The sequence below is a fragment of the Ochotona princeps genome, chromosome 28 (assembly GCF_030435755.1).
Source record: "Ochotona princeps isolate mOchPri1 chromosome 28, mOchPri1.hap1, whole genome shotgun sequence".
Classification (NCBI taxonomy): Eukaryota; Metazoa; Chordata; class Mammalia; order Lagomorpha; family Ochotonidae; genus Ochotona; species Ochotona princeps.
In genome coordinates this window covers 8489415-8515696 of record NC_080859.1, presented here as the reverse complement: position 1 = coordinate 8515696, position 26282 = coordinate 8489415, and the positions used below count along the sequence as shown (strand labels likewise).

General features: G+C 44.5%; 1 long non-coding RNA gene across 1 annotated transcript; it reads right to left on the bottom strand.

Moving 5' to 3' along the window:
- Positions 1-1471: 1471 nt before the first annotated feature.
- Positions 1472-26282, bottom strand: LOC131478210 (uncharacterized). The gene is made up of 2 exons (XR_009244363.1): positions 26120-26282; positions 1472-1674 (listed from the first exon to the last, which is right to left on the bottom strand). It is a non-coding gene; the product is annotated as an uncharacterized LOC131478210 (long non-coding RNA).

The window sequence follows — 26282 nt, the reverse complement described above, 5'->3', positions numbered from 1 at the left end:
ATACATATATATATATATACACACAGTTGTGAATACAACTCATCCTCCTACACACAGCGTCAATTTGTTTCTAAAACCAAACCTTGGATTTGTAAGTAAGGAAGATTCGGTAGGCTGCTTCACATTTTGCCTTAAAGTGATCATAGCAGAACCTGTCTAGGTGGACTAAAATTTTGCCTCTTGGGCTAGCATAATTATTAGTGTTGCCTCCTTAAATTCTTAAAACCTTACTTTGATCAGAGTAGTCTTCAACTACCATCTGCATAAGTGTGTTCACGGTTTGAATTAAATTATGATGAAAAGCATAACATTACAGTTAAGAAAAACCCATAATGCGTACAGTTTTTGAAAGTCAGATGAAGTGTGTTGACTGAGCTGGGGCATTTCTGTATTGGATAACTGTTCTTGGTTGATCAATCTATGTAAAAATGCTTGGAACTCTTGCCGCAACCTAAGCAGTCTGAACCAGGACTTAAAGAGATGATGGTGAATAATGAGAGGACAAAGAAACAGATCCGAGAAGAGGATTTTGAAAGCAGGCAGGCTGGAGAGCGTCCTCTCAGGGGAGCGACTCAGTGCCTGTCCCAACAGCTTTGATTCATTTAGGTTTCATTTGATATGAAATCTAAACCACATTTAACTCATTTAAACAACTTAGTTCACCTGTGTTTCTGCTTGCTGACTAATCCACATCCATCCAGGAGGTCCTTGCGTTCATCATTGCAGGCCTGGAAAGGGGGGAGCAGAACAGGTGACCCGTCCCTTGAGGAATGTGTGCCGCCTGGGGCTCGGGCTGTGCCACCAGTGGAATTCAGACCGCTGGCACTGGTCCGTCCTCTGGCTGGTGATGATTTTTACTAATGACCTACAATATACTGTAAGAACACCACCTGTCCCTGATGGCTTGGGCTTTGGCTGACTGGTATCCTGCATGCGAAATGCCTTAACAGAATTTTGTTTCCAAAACACTTAGTTGCTATGTGTGGCGCTTATCTGTGTATTTCTGTTATTGTGAGTGCAGTAAGGTTTGAGACATTATCAAGTGGAGCAAGTTTCAGGAAAAGTATGAAGCCACAGGAACTGAACCTGAAGGATTCACAAGGCCTGAAGGGATTGCTTCATCATCGTATTGCTGATCCATTGACTATAACATTGCTTTAGTTCTTCTACATTTTACATAGACATTAATGTATTTAGGTTTCTTTCTACTAGTTTATTTGCTTTCTTTTCATCTTCTTTGTTTTTTTTCCTTTCTTATTTTCTCTTAGATTGACTTCATGGTTTTCCATCTTCAGCTGTGTTGATTTGCATTTTACTATTTTGGCAGTCATTAAAGATTACAACACATGTATGTTTGAATGAGCAAACAGTTAGCATTGTTATAATTTACTGATGAAGCGAAAACAAAATATTAGGACTCCCTTTAATACTGTTTCATAGTTTGTTTTTTATAATGGTGATATATAAGAACTCCAAGAGAAACCACTATTCAATATGGTTACTGTCTCTTAATTCAGATTTGGCCTCATGTTTGCTCTCTGGTGCTCTTCCATTCTTTCTGCCTCTTCCTTCAATGGCTGGTTTGCATTATCTGGTCTGTCATCCTGAAGTCTCCGCACAATGGCTTAACTTCATAAATGCTTTTGAGTGCTGTGGACTCAAAATCCTGCTGCCCTCCTCCATCCAGACACAAACACAAAGAAAGGTAGAAAGGCTGAAATATTCAAATGGAACTTTTGTCACTATCAGATGACACAAGTCTAAGTGAACTGAAGAGCGTAGTATAAAGCACAGATCATGACTGGTACCTTCATGGATGTTTACATTTCTAAAGGCACTCATGGATAACTCGGCTTTCTCATTAAAATCTTAGGGTAGTACCCAGAACTCAAGACGATACTTGCTTTCAGAATGCAAGGAGGTGTCTGTGTTCTCAGTCTCACTTCTGAGCGTATTGTTTTATTTAGCATTCCATAATCTTGCTTTACCTTTTCAGCTATTTAATGCTCAACTATGATAAACTTTGCAGCTAACAAACTGTAGGTCTTTGTCATAAATCCACATGTGTGTGGTATTCCACAGGTACGCAAGTACTTGATCAATGTGCAAGACAACATTGTATTTGACCTTGTATTCCCAGAGCTTTCAGTGTTTCTAAGTGCACAGTGGATATTAATACATGTTTATTAAGAGGGTGAATATGTCCAAATATTTTGCTTTAAACACAAAACAATGTTTCCTCTGAGAGTACACATAAAATTGATAGATTCATGCTTGAAAACAACTGATGTGTTTCTATGCTTTCAAGTGATTCTCTGTTTTTAAAAATATCTATACCATCTCCTGTATATTGTAATGATCAATAGAAAATGGTTAAATAAACAAAGCTGAACTGCAAAAAGCTATATAGCAGGACATTCATGTGACCCAACTGGTAGAATCAAGATTCCCTTTAGAAATAATGAATTACCACATAGAAAATATATTTTAGTAGACACTGAGGAATGTGAATTCAACCAATTTGTTCTTAGATGTCTGCATTCCATCGAAGGAAGACTGTGTCTAAGTATTAAATAAGCACTGCTATTGTATAATACTTGGAGAAAGTAGTAATCTAAGTTCACAGGTTTAACTCAAAGATATGAGACCACTTGGTTCGAACCATTCTTTTTACACTGGAGGAAATTTGGACCAAAGGGGATGAACTTCCTGCCTGAGCTCACAGTTATTAGCAGACATAGGCAGACAGCAGAGTTAGTGACATGACTTGTTTGTTTATATTGATAGAATTTATTAGAAAGAAAAGTATTTTTAAATTAGTTTTTAAAAGGAAACCTTGAACAGCTGACTCCAATTTCCAATCATCTTATTTTCCTGATAAGCTACAGGTGCGTTGTCAGTAGAAAGGGGCCAAATTACAATCAAGGCATTTCGTTACAGGAGTTGCCGAAGGAAGGACTGCGTGAGCTCCGCACAGGGCAGCCAGAAAAACATTTCTAAGACTGAGAGAGGGTGCTACCAATGCTGGAATGACAGGTGTAAACCGGGACTGCCCCAGGAAAACAAGCAGGTATGGCCACCCCAGACTAAATGGGTGCTTGTTTTGTTGGTTGTTTTCTGTTGAGGGAGCTGGGGGCAAGAATTCTGGCTGTGCAGTTTGGGGGCGAGAACCTGGTTGTTTTCGCTGTCTGAAGTATGTACCTTAAATAATAAACAAGTTTCATGTTTTGGATGAAGCTCAAGCAAATTAAGCCTCTAGAAATTACACATGCAGAAATTATACGTCTACTGTATGGTTTGAGGGCATCGAGAGTAGTGACTCGGACGTGAATCAGATGTTGGATCGCTTGGGGAAAGTACAAGTTGTTTTGGACACCTTAACCCTTCCCCAGTCCCATTACTAATCATGAAAGCAATGCAAATGTTTTTGTTTTCTTCTTGACTTGAGTCACATTCCTTCTGGGGTGATACAAGAGTTCTAACCAAGCATGGAATTCTAATGAGCCATTGGAAAGGTTCAGTTCTAAAACCTTGCCTTTGGTCACGCCAGAACTGAGGATCTAAGAACACAGAGCCATTTGATGTATAAGATTAACTATACGCCTGTTTACTTTTGGCATATTTTCTAACATACTGAGAATAGGTTCTGGTCCATTTGTTTAAGAAAAAAAAATTAAAATCCATGAGTCTCGTAGTATTTTTCCAATCACATTGGAAATAAGTGCCTGGCCTCCAGAGGTCTCCTGTAGAAACAGCTGAGGCTTTTTAAAATATTTGCTTATTTTTATGGGAAAGGCAGATACAGAGAGAAGGAGAGACAGAAAATCATCCACCCTCTTGTTCATTTTCCAAGTGGCTGCAATGGCTGGAGCTGAGTTGATCAGGAGCCAGGAGCTTCTGCTGGGTCTCCCACACAGGTGCAGTGTCCCAAGGATCCTGGTTCATGCAAAGTGAGGATTTAGTCACTAGGCTGTTGTGCAGGGTCCCAGCTGAGGCCTCTTGACCTCTGCTGGAACCCATCGTCTCTGGCTTGGATGCTCCTTAAAGTCATCAGAGGGGAATTCTTACATACCCTGGTGCCTGGCCTCCACCTCAGCTCTTATCTTGGGAGTGGGGATGTGTTGGGATTGCAGGCACTGGTATTTTTAAAACACCTGCAGATATTCCAATATGCAGGCTAGGTGGAGAGCTATTCCTGTAGCTATGGCTTCATCCTCGGTGAATCCTGGAAGGATTGATTTGAGAAGTTCTAATCTAGTTCTCAAGATGTCTGAATGATTCCAAATTGAGTGATAAAGCCATTGTTACTTACACCTGTTTCAATAACTGGCATTAAGAGTTGCAGTCTCACATGCTCAGGAGACCCAGAAGAAGCTCCTGGCTCCTGGCTGCGGATCAGCTCAGCTTTGGGCTGTTGTGGTCATTTGGGGAGTGAACCAGCATATACAGGATCTTTCTTTTTCTCTTTCTCTCTGTAATTCTGATAGTTTTTTTTTTCCAACTAAAATAAGCACATCTTAAAAAAAAATTCTGGCTAACGTAAGAGGAGTGATAAGTTTTAAGTTTAGGCTGGCTATATTATTGAAGCAGGATCTGGAATTTAAATCAGCTGCGTGGTCTTGGACCAGCTCCCTATTTGTCCAGAGTCTCAACATCCTGATCTGTAAAATGGATCAGCAACTCTTGCTGTCAGACACTGGTGTGGCTTGCCAGGGCAAGGCTACCATATGCCCTCTCCCATGTAGGTTTCCACCTCTAGAAGTGTTAGAATCTTTATCCTGATAACTACATTCTAGCAAGTGGCCATTTGCGTGGGTCCTGCTCAGGGACAGGAATTTTCCCTGATGTCTGTCCCATGGTTGGGGTTGGGCTGCCTGCTGAGAGAGTTCGCTTTCATTTTTCTGTGAACATGGGCACTTGGTTGCCCTCTTTTCTGGATTCCATCTTGATGGGATCCTGCCACCTGGCTGCTAGCTTTCTCTATGACTCCCCTCTGGTATCACTAACGCTTGTTTCCTGAAGCATGTAGATGGTTTGCCATGTTCCAGTTGACTATCATTTCTAGTTGGGCTGTCATCCAAAATCTGTCTCAACCTCAGTAAAAAAAAAAAAAAAAACAAACTGGTTTTCAGTCACAGTGTATTGAACATTTACCAAACTTGAGCTCTTTGGCTCTGCACCCAGAAAATTCACAGGAGAGGAATGTGGGAGGGGGATGGATACAGTGGCAGGACCTTTCCAGGCATTGACCATCAAAGTTAGCACTTCTAGATGTATGTTAGAACCTGAAGTCCTTGTTGGAGGAAAAAAATATTTTTAATGCTGGATACTTATATTTTGCTCATGGGTGATGAATTCTATTTTTGATTTTTCAGTCATTACCTACTCCCTAGCATATGGCAAGCACACCCTGAAATCTATTTTGGGATCATCTTTGGGGTACAAAGTGAACTATGTGTTTTTCTTCAGGCGTGATTTGTATGCCTTGTGGATGTGGTGTCCTCTGGCTCGCTACAGACAGGTCAGCGCCAGCCATCGGTCAGTTCCTGGGAAGCCTCACAGGTATGTGGGCTGGTCAGTTGGGAATGTGCTGGTTATCCAGCTTGGTGCCTTAGCAGCAACCTCACCGCCCTTTACTGCCCCAGAAAATGTGGTTATTATCCCTGGCAACATTGACTGCCTTTCTAATGATCTTCCCTGGTTTTGGGGACTGCGGCTTCTTTTTATGACCTACCAAAGGGAGGGACTGACTGACTTGGAGGCAGTTGAGAAGGTGTCTGGCTATTGAGGGTGGTGGCTTTGATGATGATGATAACAGTGATGATGGTGGTGTTGGTGACGATAATTGACACTTCAGTGCTTTTTAACAATTCAGAAATAGTTTGCTACCTTCTGGACCCCCTGGATCAGTGCAATTTGTTGGGTTCGCTGTGGTGATCAGGGCTGGCTTAAAAGTAACAAAGAAGAGATGGCAAGGTTTAGATCTCTCCGCCGTCATGGATCTGGGGGCTCCCTTTGTAGTTTCCTAGGGTGCCCTCTGCTGGGACCCAATCATGCCATCTGCTTCTTGGTAGAAAAGTCCGGGGAAACTCCCATCTCAACTCTGATAGAGGAAAGACTTAACCATGGGTGTCCCATGCCATCAACATTCTAGTATTTGCTTTAAACTAAATGCTTTAGGCTGTAAACTAAATCCATGTCCGTGTTTTATTGCACCAATGGAAGAAAACCCCCAACAGCCCTCTCTTGACGTCATTTCGATGTTCCTTTTGACAATGACTGGAGATAATAGCTCTACTTAGAGTTTAACTCATTGGTGACTAATGGTGCCAGTGGTGGGAAGAAACACAGACACGACTGTGTTCTGGGAAATCAAAGGGGAAAACATTTTCCAAACATGCAGGGCCTATGGCTCCCTTTAAATTAGAGTGTGTGGGCAGCTGTCTATGCTAGTTATCTGTGTATGGCCAATCCCATGGAGGTAATTTTTCACCCTGCCAGCTGGAAAAGAACGAACATCATTGTTTACTTCTAAGTTTTAATGAAGAATGCCTTGAGCTCTTTGGATGGTATGCATATTATCCAGATTCTTATAACAAGCAACTATATGGTATTGTTTTATAGATTAGTTGATCCATAAAGATGTGTCTGGGGTGGACAATCATTGGCATGAATTCTGCCCTATGTACGTTTTGTCTACTAGAGTCAGTTGGGCAATCCTTGTCTGTGAGCGCATTTCCGACAAACCAGCTAGAGCCAGTCTTTGTAAGAGGAACCTGTTATGAAATTGGCTCCAGAAGTTATTTACTTTGTGGAAGATCTCCTGAGAGATTGTCTACTTGAAAATGAGATTGCGTTCTTTTGGATTCCACCTAGTCCCTTGCAGATCAGAGGCTGTTGGGGCTCCATGAGAATTAGAGGGGGTGGCTGGCTGGGTCTACCCTGGTCTTTTTGTGTAACCATTTCTCATTGTTGAATCTGGTATCTCCCTAGCTGTGGAAAGTGTGATTTTCAAGATCAGCTGAACTAATGAGCTATTGTCAAGTTAACACTGTGCCCATCATTGGGCATTTGCAGGACAGTGCTCAAAGTTTTTGAAGGTTTGCCTTTTTTCCTTTATTATGAATTTTGTGTCCTTAATGCTCATGTTTGTGTTAAGAGAGAAACAACTGTCAAGTTGCTTTCTAGCTATGACATCTTTCCTATCCAAATCTTCAATTACATAGTGCTTGTCTGGCAAATATTATCTTTATCTTAACGATTCTTGGACTGAAATCATGTAGGCACAGGGATAAATGTTTCCAAATTTGAGAAGCACCAAGCTTGGAAGACTAGGGAGGAAAGAGATCCAGCCAGAGAGAGTGCATCCTTAATGAGCTATGCGTCAGGAGGGTTTTTTGCAGATGACTCTCATAGGAAAGCACAGATGAGACCTAGTGAATAGGGGTAAGGGGACAAGGATGCCAGGATTCGCTAGATAGAGCTGAAAAGGAAGAGAAAATAAACTCAAAATAGATGTGGAGGGGAAGAAATGGGATGAAGTTAGTACAGATTTCCTGGGTTCCTTCTGGGTTTATGGTAATTATGGATGCCAACAGGAAAACTAGGCATGAATTAATTCCTTTCAGCGTTTTAAAGTGAGTATCCTTTTAATCTTGAGAGTACTAAGTACTTTTTGATGACATGTTTTCTATTATCTAGAAGAGATTTATTGAGGGAGTTAATTTGTCAAGAGAATATTTGAAATTTAATGCTGAGTTTTTCAAGCCAGCTGCAAAAGTCTGTTAAACTCGTGCTAATAAGGTATCTTTTGGAATTGATCTGGGTTAAGAGCCTAAGTATCTGCATTCTTTTTCATAAACATAATTCGATGCAAGTGATCTGAACACTCTGATGAACACTACGTGCTGTCAGAAGTTTAAGACTCTTGGGATAACGGCTGGAGCTTGAGGGCGCTGCTGAGAGCTTAGGACTGGTTGACCAAAGGCTGTAGAAATGTGAAGTTGCTTGCCTGGCCCATAGCTCCCCTTTCTAGTAAGTTCCTACCTAGTTCCTCTTCCCTCTCACCTCAGTACCCGGGTGGTTAGAACTCATTGGCCAGAATCAATGGAACTGTGTAGACACCTGGCCTAAGGTATGTTATTCAAAGTTAATTTGCAACTGGGGATCTGTGCATCAGTTAACCACTGTTGGTTGTTCAAAAATGAGGTTCCTGGAAACTCCTGCAAGCCAGGTGATTGGACAGAGGGCAATAGGCTCAGTAAAGGAGTGAGTAATACACACAGATGAGGAGTCATGGTTTGGGGGTGGGCAGGGAGAAATGGAGAAAGACAACCAGAAAAGCAGAGCCACACATTGGCTGCTACAGATGTCGGTCTCTCCTGCTGTCTTCTGGTGCTTCCTACAGGCTATTTTTAGAGCCAGTCAATAAAATCCTTGTTCTCAAACTACTGGGAATGGTGTTCCCTGGTGAGTGAACTTCCAAGAGTTGAGGAAAAGCAAAGACCCGATAGATGGATCCTGTTTGGTCTGCTACCTCCGGCCTCCAGTCTTTTCCCCTCCCTCCTTCCTTCCACTTGGTGTTACCTCAAGCCAGAGCTGATGGGACAACGGGGACAAAGGTTTCTTCTTATCCCTGTCCTTGCTTGCTTTCATCTCCTTTCTCTCCCCCGACCAGAAAGCAAGAATTGCTTTCCTTCCCCATTGCTGTACTGAGAGTCAGGCCCATCTCTGCCTTCAACAAAGGGGAGTGGCCAGGACTCTGAGCTTAGGGAGGGAAGGACAGCCTCCAGACCATGTGGACACAAATGACAAAGTGCCTGCTGACCTTGAAATCTAACAGGGGGAGTACAGTGGCCGATTTGAGACTACACCGAATGGCAAGCAGCAGCTCTTGACTACAAATATTTGTAACAGATAAAAATCTTTATTTGTCACTTTGAAATTTACCTGTAATGTTTGACTTGACTGTCTTCTCTGTTAGATCTGCTTCAGATGTGTTAACGGGACCTTTAACAGTAAGATGGTGGGTGAGTGTTGTGCTCAGCAGGTTAAGCCCCTGCTTAGGCAGCCACATCTTCTATCTGAGAGTCTCTGAGATCAAGTCCCACCTAGACTTCTGCATCAGATCAGCTTCCTGCAAGTGAGCTCGGGAAGCAGTGGGAGATTCCTCACACGGTTAGGACCCTGCCGTCCATGGAGACCCAGATGGAATTCCTAGTTCCCGACTTTAGCCTGGCCAGCCCTAGCTGTTAGCATTTGGAGAGAGCCAGTGTTGTACCTAGATTTTGAGATTCCCCAGAAATCATCAGGAGTCTGAAGTCGAACGCAAACACATAAGGGCAGCTTGTTCAGGCTAGCCTAGGCTCCCAGCCATCACCCCAGCCCAGTGGGACTGTGGAGGGGGCAGAAGAAGGGGCAAGGTTGGACAGCACAGGGTTTTTATACACTTCAGGCCACTTCTACACAATTCCACAGTCATGATTGGTCAGTTTAACTGTTAACTTTTAGAAAGAGTAAGGTGGCAGGCTTCTGTTGGTGGATTTGAAGCAAGCAACTTTCAAATAGTACAAACTGATGGACTATGGGGTAGTGAGCAAGTTTTATCTAAAAAGCGCACCAGAGGCCTCCTTCCTGAGGAGTGCTCTGCCTACGTGGCCTGTCAGGTGTCACGGAGACTGTCGGGCCTGGAGTTGACACAGCTCCCAGCCAAGCAAGCAAGGCAAAAACCACAAAGGCAGAAAGCACTGAGGTTCCTCACCAGCAATAGAAGATTAATTTCTCTCTTCCAAAGAAAAATTCTTTCATGTATTTTCCACATGCTTATCACTTTATTAAGTAGTGCTATCAATAAATGGTGAATATAAGATTATAATAGGAAAAACAAGCAAATGAAATATCAAAAAACCCATTTGTCAGAAATATAAACAGTTGTATATAATAAAGCCATGGTGTCACTTCTGTACCTATGGATTATGTTCTTTTTGTACTCTGTTGTCAGAGAACATATAATCTGGCCCTGGCTTATTTCACTAAGCATAGTGGTTTCCAATTGCATCCATTTAGTTGCAAAAGATACTATTTCATACTTTTTGTTGATGAATAGTATTCCACATTGCGTATGTTCCACATTTTCTTTATCAAGCCATCTGTTGATGGGCATCTGGGTTGATGTACACCTTAGCTGATGTGAATTGAACTGCTATAAACATGAGGATACAGATAACTTTCTCATATGCTGATTTCATTTCTTTTGGATAAATTCCCAGGAGTGGGTTGGCTGGATCTCGCCTTAGATCTGCTTTCAGATCTTTGAGGAATTTCCAAACTGTCCTCCACAATGACTGATCTAGTTTATATTCCCAGTATCAATGGATTGAAGAGCCTTTCCCCAACATTCATGGCGGTGTTTACTTTTTGATATTAGAGTGACAGCCATTCTAACTGGGGTGCGGTGGGAAGTCCCTGTGGTTTAACTTGCATTTCCCTGATAGCTGGTAAACCTGAGCATTTTTCATGTTTCTGGACCATTTTATCCTTTGAGAAATGCTTAGTCATGCCCTTTGCCCAGACTGTTTTGTTAGTGTTACTTTCTTGAGATCTTTTATAGGCCTTGGGTATTAATCCTCTATCAAGTATATAATTTGCAAATACTTGTTCCCATTCTGTTGGCTGCGGCTTCACTTTGTTGATGGTTTCCTTGGAGGTGCCGAAGCTTGTTAGCTTGGGATAAGCCTATTGAATCGATGTTTGTTTTGATTTCCTGTGCTCTGAGGTCTTTTCCAAAAAGTCTTCGCCTTTCCCTTTGGCTTGCAGAGCATGCACAATATTGTCCTCTAATAAATCGAAGGTATCTTATCCTAGATGTAGTTCCTTGATCCGGTGGGATCTTACATCCTGCTTCTTCATACATGGATACAGCTTTCCCGACACTGTTTGTTGAAAAGACTGTCATTTTTCTCTGGACTGACTTCACTTTGTTTGTCAAAACTTAGTTGACTGTAACTGTGCAGGTTCCATTTCTGGGATTTCCATTCTGTTCTATTGATTCTTGTATTTTTTTTCCTCAGTAGTAGAGCCTTTTGGTTATAAGCACTCTGAAATATAGCTTCAAGCCTGATGTTCTAATGCCTGCAGCTTTGGTTTTGTTGTTTTGGCTAGGGGCTGACTCAAGGTGTAATCCTCAGCCTGCAAGTGCCAGGCTCCCATATGAGTGCCAGTTTGTGTCTATGTTGCTTCACTTCCAATCCAGCTCTCTGCTTAGTGCCTGGAAAAGCCTTAGAGGTTGACCCAAGTTGTTGGGCTCCTGGAAACATGTGGGAAACTCTTGGCTCCAAGATTCAGCTTAACGCAGCCCTGCTCTGACCATTGAGGCCATTTGGGGAGTAAACCAGCAGGTGGAAGACCTCTTTTTTCTGTCTCTCCTCCCTCTGTTAAAAAATCTTTTTCAAACAAAAAATAAGGCCTGGCATGATGGCTCAATAATCAAATCCTTACCTTGCAAGTGCCAGGATCCCATTTGGATGCCAGTGCGTGTCCCAGCTGCTCCACTTCCCATCAATCTCCCTGCCTGTGGCCTGGGAAAGCAGGAGAGGATTGCCCAAAGCCTTGGGACTTTGCAACTTCATGGGAGACCTGGCAGAAGCTCCTGGCTTTGGATCAGCTCAGCTCCAGCCATTATGGCCACTTGGGGAATGAGCTAGCAAATGGAAGATGTTCCTGTCTCTCCCTCTCCATAAATCTGATCGGCCTTCCCAGTAAAAATTAAAAAAAAATTTTTTTTAAATCTTTAAAAAAAGATTGCTTTAGCTATTTAGGGTCTTCTGTGTTTATGTGATTTTAGCATTTTTTTTTCCTAGATCTTAGAAGAATGTCAGGCATTTTGATTGGGGTCACCTTGAGCATGTAGATTGCCTTTGATAAAATGGATATTTTTATGATAACTACCAATCTATGAACATGGGTTTCTTTTTCTTTTTTTACTTTCTTCTACTTATTTAATGTTGTGTAATTTTCATTGTGGAGATCCCTCGTATCTGTGGTTAAATTTATTCCAAAGTATGTGTTTGCAGCTGTTACACACGGGACTGCTCTTACAAGTTTTATCTTAGCCATGGAGTGTTTTGTATTCAAAGCCTATTGATGCTATACTCTGCCACTTTGCGGAACTCTTACTCTGAACTTCCACAGTCAGTTTTTCGGTTCATCTGTATAGAAAGTCATGTCATCTGCAAGCAGGGATAGCTTGACTTCTTTCTAATTTGTCATCTCTTTCATTTATTTTTCCCGCCTAATGGCTCTGGCTAGAACTTCCAGACTATATTGAATAGCAATGGTGAGAGAGTGGGTGTCCCTGTCTGGTTCCTGGTCTTAGTGGAAACGCCTCCATTTGATATGATACGGTGGGCTTTTCATATATTGCCTTGGCTGTGTTGTGAAATGATCATGAAAAAAATCTTCAAATACTATTTTAAAAATGAGGTACTGGGTCCAGCACGATAGCCTAGTGGCTGAAGCCCTCACCTTGCACATGCTGGGAGTCCATATGGGAGCCAGTTCTAATCCTGGCGGCCCCGCTTCCCATCCAGCTCCTTGCGTGTAGCCTGGGAAAGCAGTGAAGGATGGCGCAAGGCCTTGGGACCCTGTACCGGTGTGGGAGACCTGGAAGAAGCTCCTGGCTTCAGATCCTGGCTGATCTCTGGTCATGCAGCCACTTGAGGAGCAAGTCAGCAGACAGAAGATCTTTCTGTCACTCCTCCTCTCTGTATATCTGACTTTCCAATAAAAATAAATAAATCTTAGAGAAAAAATTTTAAAAATGCAGTACTTAGAGTAGTTCACATAGCAGTTGAGACTCAGGATAGGATACCTATATCGCCTATCAGATTATGTGTGGTTTTTTTAAAAAAACTTTTTTCTTTTCTTAAGGTTTGTTTTTGTTTGAAAGACTTATTTACAGAGGAAACCTTTTTCATCCTGTTTCATTCTCCGAAAGGCTGCTGTGCCCAGAGCCCATCCTAAGTCGGGAGCCTTTTCAGGGTCTCCCATATGGGTTCAGGGTCCCAAAGACTTGTGCCAATCCTCTGCTACTTTCCCGGGCCAAAAAAGAAGAGCTGGACGGAAAGTGGAGGGTGGCACACGAAACGGTGCCCATATGAGATGCTGATACTCCAGGGTGGGGGATTAGCCATTGAGCCATGGCACCAGCCCAGCTTATGTGGGTTTGATACGCGGCCCCAGCTGTCTGGTACTGCAGACCCTGGAAGGCAGTAATGATGGCTCAAGCAGCTACGTTGCAGCCACTTAGGTCGAGGGCCTCCACCCTGTTGGGGAAATGAACTGAGTTTTCTCTTTCAAATAAACGAACTACATAAATACATAAATACGATGCTCTTCACTGAACTGAAAGAAAGGAATTGCAGATAGAAAGATCAAGAAAAGTTAACTTGAAAATAGGTCATGAGTGTGCATGCCATTTTTGTCATGGAAATCTCTGCCGTATCAAGCAGGGTGAGCTGAAGAATGCTCTGACTGAGGTGTGTGCTTTTCCCAGAGATGCGGGGTGAGTCATGGCAAATGCACCTGACACCTTTGCCTTCCAGGGTCTCAGTGGCTTTTCTTTCTTGCATTTGTGTGAGGATGGGAGAGCTGTAACTGAAAATGAACCAGCCGAAGAAAACGTCCCCCAAGTCTGCTCTTGCTGCTTGAGTTTTAGTAACTCCAATTTCTCGAGTTCTAAATTGCTTCACTTCTACAAGAATATAAAGCCCCCCCCCCTTTTTTTTTAAATTGAAAGAATGACAAAGACCATGGGGATACACACACAGGAGGAGACACAGAGACAGAGAGAGACAGAGAGAAAGAGAGATACTGAGATCATGGTGCCAAACATCCGCCCCATGTGAAATCCTTTGTCCAGAGTTGCGCCTTGAATGTAATGGAAGTGGAGGTGGCCAGGTGGGCTTGGGCTGCCGGTGCCCACCTGCCTGTTCTCCAGCTGCCCTTGCTATGACCCACCCACCTGTGGCCACCCCGGAGTCTCCATGAACTCTGGCTGAGCTCACTTGCTGATGCTTACACTGAACAGTCTTCCCCACAGTCACTTTGTGAGTGTCGTCGTTCTGCCAAGTTTGACATGGAAACTCGACAGAATAGGAGAAACTATCATTTTCTCTGGCTAGTGTGTCTGGAGGTTCTCTCTGATGGCTGTGACACTTGGGGTCAGTGGGGCAGATGATAGGGAAACCCAGTGTGACTTGCCGGCCACGCTATGTATGGGTGGGAGTTTCTGGTGGTGCAGATCTCTTGGGTACTGCAGATCTGTTTACGTTTGATGGAACTTCAGTGGAAGAGAACTGATAAAAACTGTTAAAACGGACTTTTTAGTCCAAGCAGAGGACTCTAACTTGCTGTGCAAAGATGGCTGATCCTGAGCTCTAAGAAGTACCAGGGCCATTCGTGGTCCTGCTGCTGCTCTCAGTGAGGCCTGGCACGTGCTGCCCTCCATCATATCACTTCAGTTCATTCAGCGTGGGGGTTGGAGTCTGCTCTTGCAATAGCAGTGTTTCAGCTGGACAGGGAATGTCTGCGTAAGCTTTATGTCCGAGTCGGGAGGAATTCAGAAGCGAGTGTACCTGAACCTCATAAATCCTGTTGTAGATTGAGTTGTGTTACTGAAAAGTTCATTTGTTGGGAGCTGGTGTTGTAGCACAGTGCATTAAGCGGCTACCTACAAAGCTGGCATCCCAATGCTGTTTGAGTCCTGGCAGCTCCACTTCCATTCCCACTCCCTGCTAATGCACTTCAAGAACAGCAAGAAAAAAAGGCTCAAGTGCTTGGATTTGGCACTCACATGGGAGATCCAAATGGAGTTCTAGACTCCTGGCTTCAGTCGGCCCAGCTCCAGCCGTTGCAGCTATTTGGGAAGTGAGCCAGAGGATAAAAAATATCTCTTCCCTCTCATCCTCTCACTGCTCTCTCTCCCCTTTATTTTCAAATAAATCATAATGAAAGTCATGCTGGAGACAGGTGCTTGGTCTACTGGTTAAGATGTGGGTTATGATGCCCATTTTCCATATCTAAGTCCATAAGTTAGAGTCCTATATCTGGCTCCTGACTCTAGCTTCCTGCTCAAGTGGAGCTTGGGAGGCAATAGGTATTGGTTCAAGTAACTGGCTTCCTGCTGCCCACGTGGGAAACCTGATTTAGTTTCTAGCTCCTGGCTCTGTATCTGCTGTGTTTTCTGCCTTCATCCCTGGACCAATCATAGTATATTCCATAGGTCCCTAAAAATATGTAGAATGTGGTTAGAATTATAGCAATATTCCTTCACTTCATCCATCCTATGTGTTTTAATCATTGCTCTATGTTAAAGCAATTGTTTTAAACAGTAAACCTTGCAAAAGTAACATTAGTATGCTTGTTTGAAAGACAGAATGACAGAGGAAGAAACCAGGGGATTGAGTTCATTCCTGCGCCAGTCCTCTCTCCAAAAGGCCACAGTGGCCAAAGCTGAGCCAGGGCTAAGCCAGGAGCCTCGAACTTCATCCAGGTCTCCCACAAGCATGACAGTATCCCAAGGTTCAGGCCCTCCTCTACCACATGCATATTAGCAGGGAGCTGGATTGGAAGTGGAGCAGCCGGGATTCAAACTGCCACTCAGTGGGATGCTGGTGTTGTAGTGATGGCTTAACGTGCAACATCACAGCACTGGCCCTAATATTAATATAAGTTATTTCTTTTAATTTTTCTGTAAGACATATGCTGTAAAAATTCTGGTGGATACTTACTACTCCATAGCAATGTGAAAGAACTATCTAGGGGTTGAGAAGATGATAGCATTTGGTCAACTCCTTTTGTTGAGTAACGATGTCTTGACAATACACTTCTACTGATTGTAAAGAACCTGTTACCTTGAGTTTTGTGTCTGAGATTATTATGATTGAATATCAGTAGAGTTAAATAGGTAACTATAATTGCTTAGCTCTTTGCTCTGGCCAGCAGATGTGGTTCATGTAATGATTGTAACTTGTGAAGTCCTAGTCCTAGCCCTAGATTGTATCCTGGAATCTTGTGACCACGCTGTTAACTTGAGAGTCATTTTTCTAACAAGAAACATCCTGAGGATTGTATGAACTACACTCCTTCCTGAGTTGTGCTGGACCAAAGGTTTGGACAAGCAGATTTATTCTCCAATCAAAGTACTTAACTGCTGAACTCACTTTGTCTTCACTCCTCAAATGGCTGCAGCAACCAGGTTTGGGTCGAACCAAAGCCAGAACACTGGAGTTCCATCCGGTCCCTCTTGCGGGTGCCCGGACCTAAACTGTGACAATCTTCTGCTTTTCTAGGAGCATTTAACAGGAAGCTAGATAGGAAGTGGAGCAGCCAGGAATCCAACTAGGGCTCACTGGGATGCCAGCATCACAGGCAGCTTAACGGGCTGTGTCACAATGTTAGCCCCTCATTGGCTTCTTAAAGCTGTGAGTCAGTATTTTATTCTCATTATCCTTATTTCCTGAAACTTATTAAGCAGCTTCTTCAAATATGTACAAAAATGTTAGGATCAGAAAAGAAACTCAAATTTGTCAGGTTTTTAAAAAGATTTTTTAGAAATTTATTTGAATGAGAAAGCAAGAGAGGGGCAGGGAGAAAGGAAGAGGGATCAACCTTTCATCTGCTGGTTCACTTGCTAGATACTTGCAGCAGCCTAGTCTGGGCCAGGTGAGAGCCAGGAGCCCGGAATTCCATGAAGGTCTCCCACGAGGGTGACAAGGGCCTAGAACTTGGGCCATCTTCGACCTTCCCAGCTGGGTTAGTATGGAGATGTACTCTCCTTCTCTGTAAATCTGATCTGCTTTTCTGGTAAAAATAAATATATATTTTAAAAAGAACAACTTAGGAGTCTTAGTCACTCCATGGATAATTAGTTCCCAATTTTTCCATCCCTTCTGGATTGCGGGGAGTTCTCATTCACATTGATGCAACACTGAGCAGTCTGGCCCACGGTGCATCCTTACAATAGACAAATTAAGCAGCAGAGACCACATGGCTATCCACCCAACCATCTCCCCTTCCTCTGAGCTGTGCCATTAGACTACTTCTCCCAACCCCTGTTCCAACAAGCCATGGCCACTGCCTTGTGGGCAGAGATCTTGTGTGGCTCCAGCAGGCATCATCAACCTTGCTTCCTCTTTGTCAAGATGAACATGTGCTGAAACTGGCAGAGCCGCAGATGGAGTGTGAGACCCTGACTCACGCTTGGGGTGAAGCCACTTGACAATTAGGAACATCTGCTTTGGATTCCTGATGGGAAAGAAAGGGGAGGGGATTTCAAAAAGCTCATGGAAAACAGTTGAAAGACAATTTTATTTTGGTACAATCTCTTTTTTCAAGTTCATGCACAGAATTTTAATGAACTTTTTGAAGACACCTCTGTAAATTTCTGCTGTAGGAAGTTACATAAAGTTTTTCTGCCCTATAGTGTGTAGTGTTGGCTAAATTAGTACACTATGCTCAAATTGGAAATGGGGAGCTGACACAGCAGTGCAGCACGCTAATCCTCCGCCTGAGGCACCAGCGTCCCATATGCGCACTGGTTTGAGTCCCAGTTGCTGCACTTCTGATCTGGCTCCCAGAAGACAACGGCCCAAAACTTTGGGCTACTTCACCCACATGGGAGACTTGGAAGAGGCTTTGTACCATCCTGTTTCAGGACGTTGCAGCCATTTGGGGAATGAACCAGCAGATGGAAGATCTCTTTGTCTCCCCACACCCCCCCCCCAACTCTTTCAAGCAAAATAATATATATATTTTTTACAAATGGAACAAAAATAAATAGGAAAATGGGTGTTACGGACTGCAGTGCAAGGCTGACACTATAGTACAGTAGGTTAAGCTGCTATTTGTAATGCCAGCGTTCCATATCGGCTTGCTAGTGTGAGTCGTTGCCTCTCTGGCTCTGATTCTGCTCCTTGCTAGTGCGCCTGGAAAAGCAGCAGAAGTTGGCACAAGTACTTGGGTCCCTGCAGCCTACATGGGACACCCAGCTGGAGTTCCTGGCCCCTGGTTTCAGTCTGGCCCGTACCTGGCTATAGTGGCCATTTGGGGAGTGGACCAGGAGATACAGATCTCTCCTTGGTCTCGCCTCCTCTTTCCTCTGTCACTCCGATCTTCAGTACTGAGGTACATTAATCTTTTCCAAAAATGTTCATTACAATGCTTTAAAAAATGGTTTGGCATATTCTGACTCAGGGATGGAGGCAGGCTGGAGAATTGGAGCAGGTGCATCTGAACTGAGCTTTGAAGGTTAGATGTCGGGCAAGGTGAGCAGGGAGCGTTGACAGTGTCCCATTGTGAGTAGACAGTCCCCAGGCAGAGAACCACAATCTCAGAGTCTCAGAAGACATCTATGTGAGACAGGGACCACGAGTGTTTTTTATTTCTTTGTTTTGTGACTTAGAAGAAAATCAGCCACTCACCACAGGAAACAAATCATCTTTGGACACAAGCTGCCTCATCGCTATTATTTAACTGGCTCACCAACAATGCTCTCAGCTTTTAAGATTGAAGATGTAAATAAAATGAAATACCTGGTGCTTTCATGGAAATGTGCTTCTCTGAATTTCTTGTGTCAGAAATGTCCTCAGATCCAGTTGTGAATGGTACCTTGGAGGGGCAACTTTGCAAGGTGATTAGAGTTACAGGAGGTAGGGACTCCATATTGGCATTTGTGGCTTTGTAGGGGAGGAGGGGAGATCCCCATTAGCCTGGTGGTTCTGGTTGCCATATGGTACGCTCAGGCAGGTGATGATACAGCACAGGGCCTTTGCTCGGTGTCCCAGCACATGCTAGCACCAAGCTGTGCAGTTCGCAGCTGCCCGAACCATGAGCCGTCGAAGCATCTCTTCTCGAAGCAGCCGTTATCAGATATTCTGTCAGCACAACAGCGAGTGGACTGAGGTACTTTTACTGCCTCTGATATTATTTTGGTCATTCACAAAATTACTATTTTTCTGTTTTGCCTCTGTTACTGTGTGTTTACATGAGGTGATCTTGGGCCCAGCGCAGTAGCCTAGTGGCTGAAGTCCTTGGCTTGCACATGCCAGGATCCCATATGGGTGCTGATTCATGTTGAGGACAGCCCGATGCCTTGAGACTCTACACCCGTGTGGGAGACCTGGAAGAAGCTCCTGGCTCCTGGCTTTGGCTCAGCTCAGCTCCAGCTGTTTCGGCCACTTGGGGGTGAATCAGCAGATGGAAGATCTTGTCTATCTTCCTCTCTGTATGTTTCACTTTCCAATAAAAATAAGTAAATCCTTAAAATAAGTAAATTGGATGATCTTGGGTGGTTACAGTGCAGCAGGGTAAGCTGCCACTTGGGCACCCACATCCCATGTCAGGATGCCTGGGATGGTGAGTTCCGCACCTGCTTCCTGCACAGCGGCCTGCTCATGCACCCTCGGGGAGGCAGGTGGGCGCTGTCTTTATTTTAGAAACATTGGCTGGAGTTATTCTAAACTGAATCCATCGATCCCATGAAATCAAGGACCTTTTTGGATTGGTTTTTGAGATATATACATGAATGTATTTTGTATAAATGATCACTCTGAGAGTGCTTTTATTTTTTATTTAAATGAAAGAAGTATGGGCAAGTTTGCATTCACTGGTTTTACTCCATTCCAAATGCAAGCGGCAATGGGTTGGATGGAACCAGTGGCACTCCCTGGGTCCCCCATATCATCTGCTGTACCTAGAATGTACTTATGCAGAAAGCTGGGGTTAGAAGGAGGTTCAGGCTCACACGCAGGCATTCCAGCATGGGGTATGGGTGTTGCATCGCGTCTTAACTGCTACCCCAGACACCTACTCCTGAAGCTACCTTTATTCCTTACTTCATCGCTTAATGAATCCAGCGACTCGTCAACCTGGAATTCACTGGGACTTTGATGTTTAATGTGTCTGCTTAGTCTCTCCTCCTCATTGCTCAGTCTTTCCCCTTTAGTCTGTGTTTCTTAGCAGGCAGAGCAACATCTGTGTCCCTCTGTTTGATTTGCACTGTAGAGTTTAACACATAGCTTATCATGAGTTTTATTTTTTCTCTATCAGAAAAGGTCACAGTTACCACTCAGTTAAATAATATTTCTGATTATTCCAATACAAATTGGAGCTGTGCTCAGGCTATCTCTCAGGTTGCTGTATTTATGTAACAGAATGATTTTTCTTTTTTTCTTTTTTATTAATTATTTTGCATTATGTGACAGTTTCATAGGCTCTGGGAATCCCCCACCCCTTCCCCTCCCCTCCCCCCGGTGGATTCCTCCACCTTGATGCAGTATTACAGTTCAAATTCAATCAAGACAGAATGATTTTTCAATCATTGTTTGCTTTTTGGAGAAACAAATTACCTGTTCCAAAAGCTTACGTTTTCCAGGAAAATACTGGATATTTTTCCATTGGAGCAATATTTGGCACACTCACATTTTCCGTCCCGTGTTGCAGATCCTGTTCCTCTTGCAGGACTGATTTACTGGCTATCTGGCCCAAAGCCGGTCCTTCAGACAGTATTCATGTTTGTTGTGATTAGCCATTCAAATTTTTTTTTTGTCCAGGATTTTTGGGTGGTATTATCTTTGAAAAGTTGTGTCACGAAGCTAAGGCTGAGCAGGCTTTTTTAGCCTGTAGACTGCTCCACGCAGCCTTAAAGTTATCAGGGAAGACACGGAGTTGTGCGTCAGCTAGGAACCTGTGGCATCCACCGTGGGTTCATAGCGCGGAGACTTTTTGTTTAGAAACACTTGGTTGTTTTCTGCTTTTATTTTGAGTTGCTTTCTCTGTAAGGGTGCCTTGGGATACTTACTGGAAACTAAATTTGAAACCGGAAAATACTTTTCTGTAGAGTTTAGGGTATTTTTCTTTTCTGGAGTATTTGATGACACACACATTCTAAAACTCACGGCTTCAGCCACTGTGGGCTGACAGGTCTGAGGGGCTCAGTGCCATTCACCTGTTGGCACAGCCTTCCCCACATTTGTTCTCACCTTGCCCGGCTGAAACTCTGCACCCCTAAGTCACTAACCCCATCTCTCCCTCTGGCCCTGACAACCAGCACTCCTTCCCAAGTCTGTAACTGCTCCAGCTTCCTCTGCTGATGGGAATCATGGTTTATTGGTGCTTTTGTAGTTGACTGACTTCCATTAGTGTCTTCAGGGCTGATCCATGTCGTTGCAGTTCTCAGGATTTCATTGTTTTTCAAAGGCAGAATACTATTCCAGCGTCTGTATCCTCCATGTTCTGTGTACCCTCTTTCTGCTGTGGTCCACTGGAGTTTTATCTGCCTCTTGGCTATGGGAAATTACCTTGACTTTACAAGATGCAGCAGCTTCCACAGCATAGATTTTTGTCATAAATCAACATTTTTTCTGCATTGCAGTATCTCCAAAGTCAGGATCATTTAACACCAATTGGAGAGATGGAGGCAGAGGGAGGGGGAGAGCACTTCCCTCCATAATTGACTTCTTAAATGCCTGAATGGCCAGAGCTAGGCCAGTGTGAGGCCAAGGTCACTCATGTGGGTGCCAGGACCCCAGGGTCTGTGTTAGCAGGGATCTTGACTTGAGAGCAGAGGTGGGATTTCAACCCCAGTACTCTCGTTGGACATGGGCATCGGATGCCAAATATTGTTCCAATCTAATTGATTCGTGAGAGTTATTTAACGCTCCGGAGACAAATTCAGTGCCGTCGGGTAGCAGATGATTTCTTCAAGTCCGTGACTTGTTTTTACCCTTTAAAAAAAAAAATCTCTTGATGAGCTGGGATAGTTAGCTCCTGGAATCTCAGTGATGTCATTTCTGCCTCACATTCTGGTCTGATGCAGATCTGGGGGCTTCTGCTGTTCTGGAGTGAAGGAATTGTTCCATTTATCCAAGTGGAGGGACAGGGAAGAGCTGATGGGTGGGAATCTTGAGAGGCCAGAGCTGGCTATGACCATGTGTCTTCTGCCTACATCTAATTTACATAAATAGACACATGATCCTGCCAGTCGTAACAGGGGAATCTGGGGAATACGGCAAGGACATGTGATGAGCACCTAGAGTCTCCGTGCACTAATACAAACTCACGTTTCAATACCCATGTCTGGAAAAGCCTTAGCAGCTCTCCCACTGTGGCTCCTCTAGAGTGAGCAGCATTAGGAAAGGCCACACTCCATCTTCCTTGGATTCCCTGAGTGAAAGGTGCCAGAAAGAGCAGAGCTGGCTGGGCCTACGATTGCAGTCCAGGGCTCGGGGCAGTAAGGATCCCGGCTGGGGCTCCACTTCATAGTTCTCACTCAGGTTCTATAGAGACTGCTGGAACCGCAGGGGTTGACTGCTAGGTTTGGGGGTTTCTTGTTGGTTTCTCAGCCAGCCCAGACTTGGAATGAGTTGGCCAGTGGGTCTAGGCTGCAGGGTTGGCAGTGCCCTGCTGGGGCTTGGAGTCAGCCCTGGGAAAGTTCATGGAGATCGGGCTAATTCACTTACTGTGGCAGCGGATGCACCTTCCCTTCACTGATCTGGACTGAGAAGGAAGACTGCACAGCTATGGGCATGCAGACAGCAAGAGGTTTTGTTGTTTCAAGCTTCTTTGCGCTACAGAATCAAAGTTAGATGTTGAAAGCTCTGCTGACCAACATGTCCTAGGAATAGTCTAGAATATTAAGAGATACAATGCCTTGGATATTAAGATATCTAGAATAGATACAATGCCTTGGATATTAAGATATCTAGAATATTAAGAGATTTAATGGTGTGGCATAGCAGGTAAAGCCACAGTACGTGACGTGAGTGTTCCTTGTGGGCTCCGGTTCTCAGCTGCTTTCGGTCATACCATCTGTCTTCCTCCTAAAGGCCTGAGAAAACGGCTGAGGATGAACCCAGTGCTTGGGCCCCTTCCACCCATGCTGGAGACCCAGATGAAGCGCTGGGCTTTGACTACACATTGAGGACATCTGGGGAGTGAGCTAGCATAAAAGAGATTTCCCTGTCTCTCCCCTCCTCTCCATAACTCTTTGCAATGAACAAATCTCATATACAGACACACATATATATTAAAGAAAAAACATACATGTCTGATTACAGCCTTTTCCCTCATTGAAGGAGACAGAATTAAGCATACTAAATAATTTTATTTGTATTATTGTTTCACTAGGGAATTAATTAAAATCTTTAGATCTGATTTAGACTCCCTAAGTTCCCTAGTCCAGTGCAGGGATAGGGAGCTGGCACAAGCAAGGTGCCTTCTGCTCGGCCAGTAGGCACCTGGCGTGCTGTGGCATAATGGCAACGTGACCAGGATGAGGGTTGGCCATATGATGTGGCTGTTGTGGGCTGCCACTCATCAGTAGGATTGTACAGCTCACGGTGATCTGACACATAGCAGCACATGGTACTCGAGTGTCCTTGGAGAGCTGAGGAGTCCTCCAGCCTGCAGGGCAGCTCTCCTGGCCTCTCTGCCATAGCTGTCTTCAGAGGTTGTTGGGATAAAAGCAAGCTGCAGGAGCGCAGAAGCTACTCTGCTTTGTGGTGTTCAGGGGCTTAACAGTTTTTGAAACTGGGTTGACTTCTTTCCCAGGCCAAGCAAACTCACTGCTTCTGTGCCCACTGGAAATTGGAACACATGGCGCTCAGACCCGCTGATGCGGCAAGGAGGTATTTGTGCTCCTAACCACGCTCTGTAGATTTTTTTTCCTCCTCCTCCTTGCTCAGTGCGTTGGTCTGTTTGGGATGCCATAACAAAATACCAAGGCCTGGGTGGCTTCCATGGAAGGAATTTGTTTTGTTTTAGAGGTTGGAAGATTGGAGAGGCAAGGTCAGGGTACCAGCACAGTGGAGCTCCGGCGAAGACACTCTGGTGTGTGGACAGTTGCCCTCTGAGCGTGTCCTCACAAGGTGGAGGGAAGAAGGGTGCTGTGATGGCTCTTCTTTTAAGGAGGTTAATCCCATCCTGCAGCCCCACCCCCAAGTCTGCCCCTAAAGCCGATTGCCTCCCACAGGGCCCCTCTCTAAATAACACCCAATGGGCATAGGGGAGGGCTAGAGTGTTGACATCCATTTTGACATACACCTTTGAGCATCGTACACGCTCATAACGAAATTCTAGAAGTTTCTTCATAGCTCATCTGGTTTCTCACGAGGTCCCCTGTGGGGCCTGACACAATGGCTCCTCTGCCTTCAAGTGCTAGCAACCCATATATGCACCAGTTCATGTCCCAGATGTTCCACTTCCCAATTAGCTTCCTGCTTGTGGTCTGGGAAAGCAGTTGAAGATGGCGCGAAGCCTTGGGACCCGACACCCAAGTGGGTAACCTGAAAGTTTCTGGTTCTTGGCTTCGATGGGCTCAGCTCCAGCCATGTGGCCATTTGGGAATGAAGCTACGGATAAAAGCTCTCTCTGTCTCTCCTGTAAATCTGCCTTTCCAATAAAGATAAAGACTGCTATCCTAGAGAGTCAGTGGTTCTCAGAGAAAAACTTCTATTCTATTTAACAGACTTTTCAGCCTCAAAATGCTATCTTGTTTAGCAGCAGCAATTATTGTTATTACTAAAAACCACAAAAGACCTCTCTGTCAGCCCAGGTGTTTTTAATCATAATACAAAGCAGATTTTGGGACAGTGCCTGAGGCAGGTGGTTACTACTCACCAAAGCAGGTGGAGGGTAAAAGCCAAGATGATATCTCAGGGCAGGTCTCAGGGGTCAACCATTCAGGTAGCTGTCTTGTTAATAGCCCACAAGATAAGATGGGTTTTAAGAGGCAGAGAGATAAACACATACACACACATCCATAAACACATGCACACACGCATGCGGTAGAACTACTACCTGCCTGGTTTATTCCCCAGGCTCTTGGAATAGACAAAGCTGATCAGGAACTCAATCGGGACCTCCCTAAAGTTGCCAGCAATCTAGCTACTGGACCTGTCACCGCTGCCTCCCAGGGGCTGCATTAGCAGGAAGCTGGGATGAGAAATGGAACTGGGCTTGAACATAGACTCCGCTGTGGTCTGTTCTTCACTGCCATGCCACCCCGTTTTTACATTTGGAATGATTGAAAAGCAATCTCTAGAAAGGAAACTGTATGGTCACATGTAAAAATTATATAAAACACCCAGTTCTCCCACCCTGCCTATTTGTTGCATGTGGTCTACACTGACTTTTGCGCCATCATGATGGGTCATCACAGACTTTGAGAGTATCCTGCCTGTAGTTCCCAGTCCTGTACTGTACACAGAGGACTTCATATCCATCCGGATACACGCCTGGAAAGCTTCCTGAAACAATACTAACCTAATCATGACCTGCTCTGCGCGCGTTCTTTCTCCTTTACAGATGTTCAGTGTTATTTCTGAGCCTGTCCTAATCATGACGTAGCTCACAATTTGAAATCATTCCTTTAAATCTCTTGGTCCCGGATGCATGATAAATCCTTTGGAAAATTCTTAAGGCTAGACTCATTCCAGATTACTTAAAATCTGTAAACTCCTGGGTGTCAATCTTAAAGTCAATAATAATAATTAAAAAAAAAAAAGCAAATAACCTGCAGCACCGTTGTATTGAGCAAGCCAAGTTGGGAATGGAGCCTTTGCTTCTCCAAGCCGGGTTCCCAGAACAGCCTCCTCGTCCCCTGGTAGCTGGTCAGGGGTGCGGAATCCCAGGCCGCGGTGCGGGCTGATAGAACAGGATCTGTTTGGGAGCAAGACCCCAGGGCATCTCTGTGTGCATCCCTGCAAGGAGAAGTGTTGCTCCACCTCAGACCAAGTCCAAGTTTGACAGGCAGTGTTGGCTTGGGCTCTCTTCTCTGGGGGAGAAGGAAGAAATCCACATCATTACCTCTTACCTGGATTAGATTTGAGGGTACGAGGGTGACGTGTGACATGGAGAGGGGTCATGCACACTCAGAGCTGGTTTTCCAGGGCAGTGTCCTCCTGTTAGAGGTCGTCTGATGCCAGCTGGGAAGTCTGAGGTGGATTCCAGGACTGCAGGGACTTGGAAGTGCTGAGCTGGCTCTGGGGTGCTCAGCTGTACCTCCCCTTCCAGCAGTCTCCAGCTGCTCCCAGGGCTCTGCCCTCAGCCTGCCCGGGCTCACCTCTTCTACTGGGATGAGAATCGGACTGACTTCTAGGAACTGGAAGCCGGGCATCGCTTGATCAGAAACTTCCTCATCTTGGAGGTTGCCGTCCTCTGGGGCCTTGCAGCCCAGCAGATCAAAGGCAGCTCCCGCGTGTTCTCTGGTTGCTGAATCCACGACT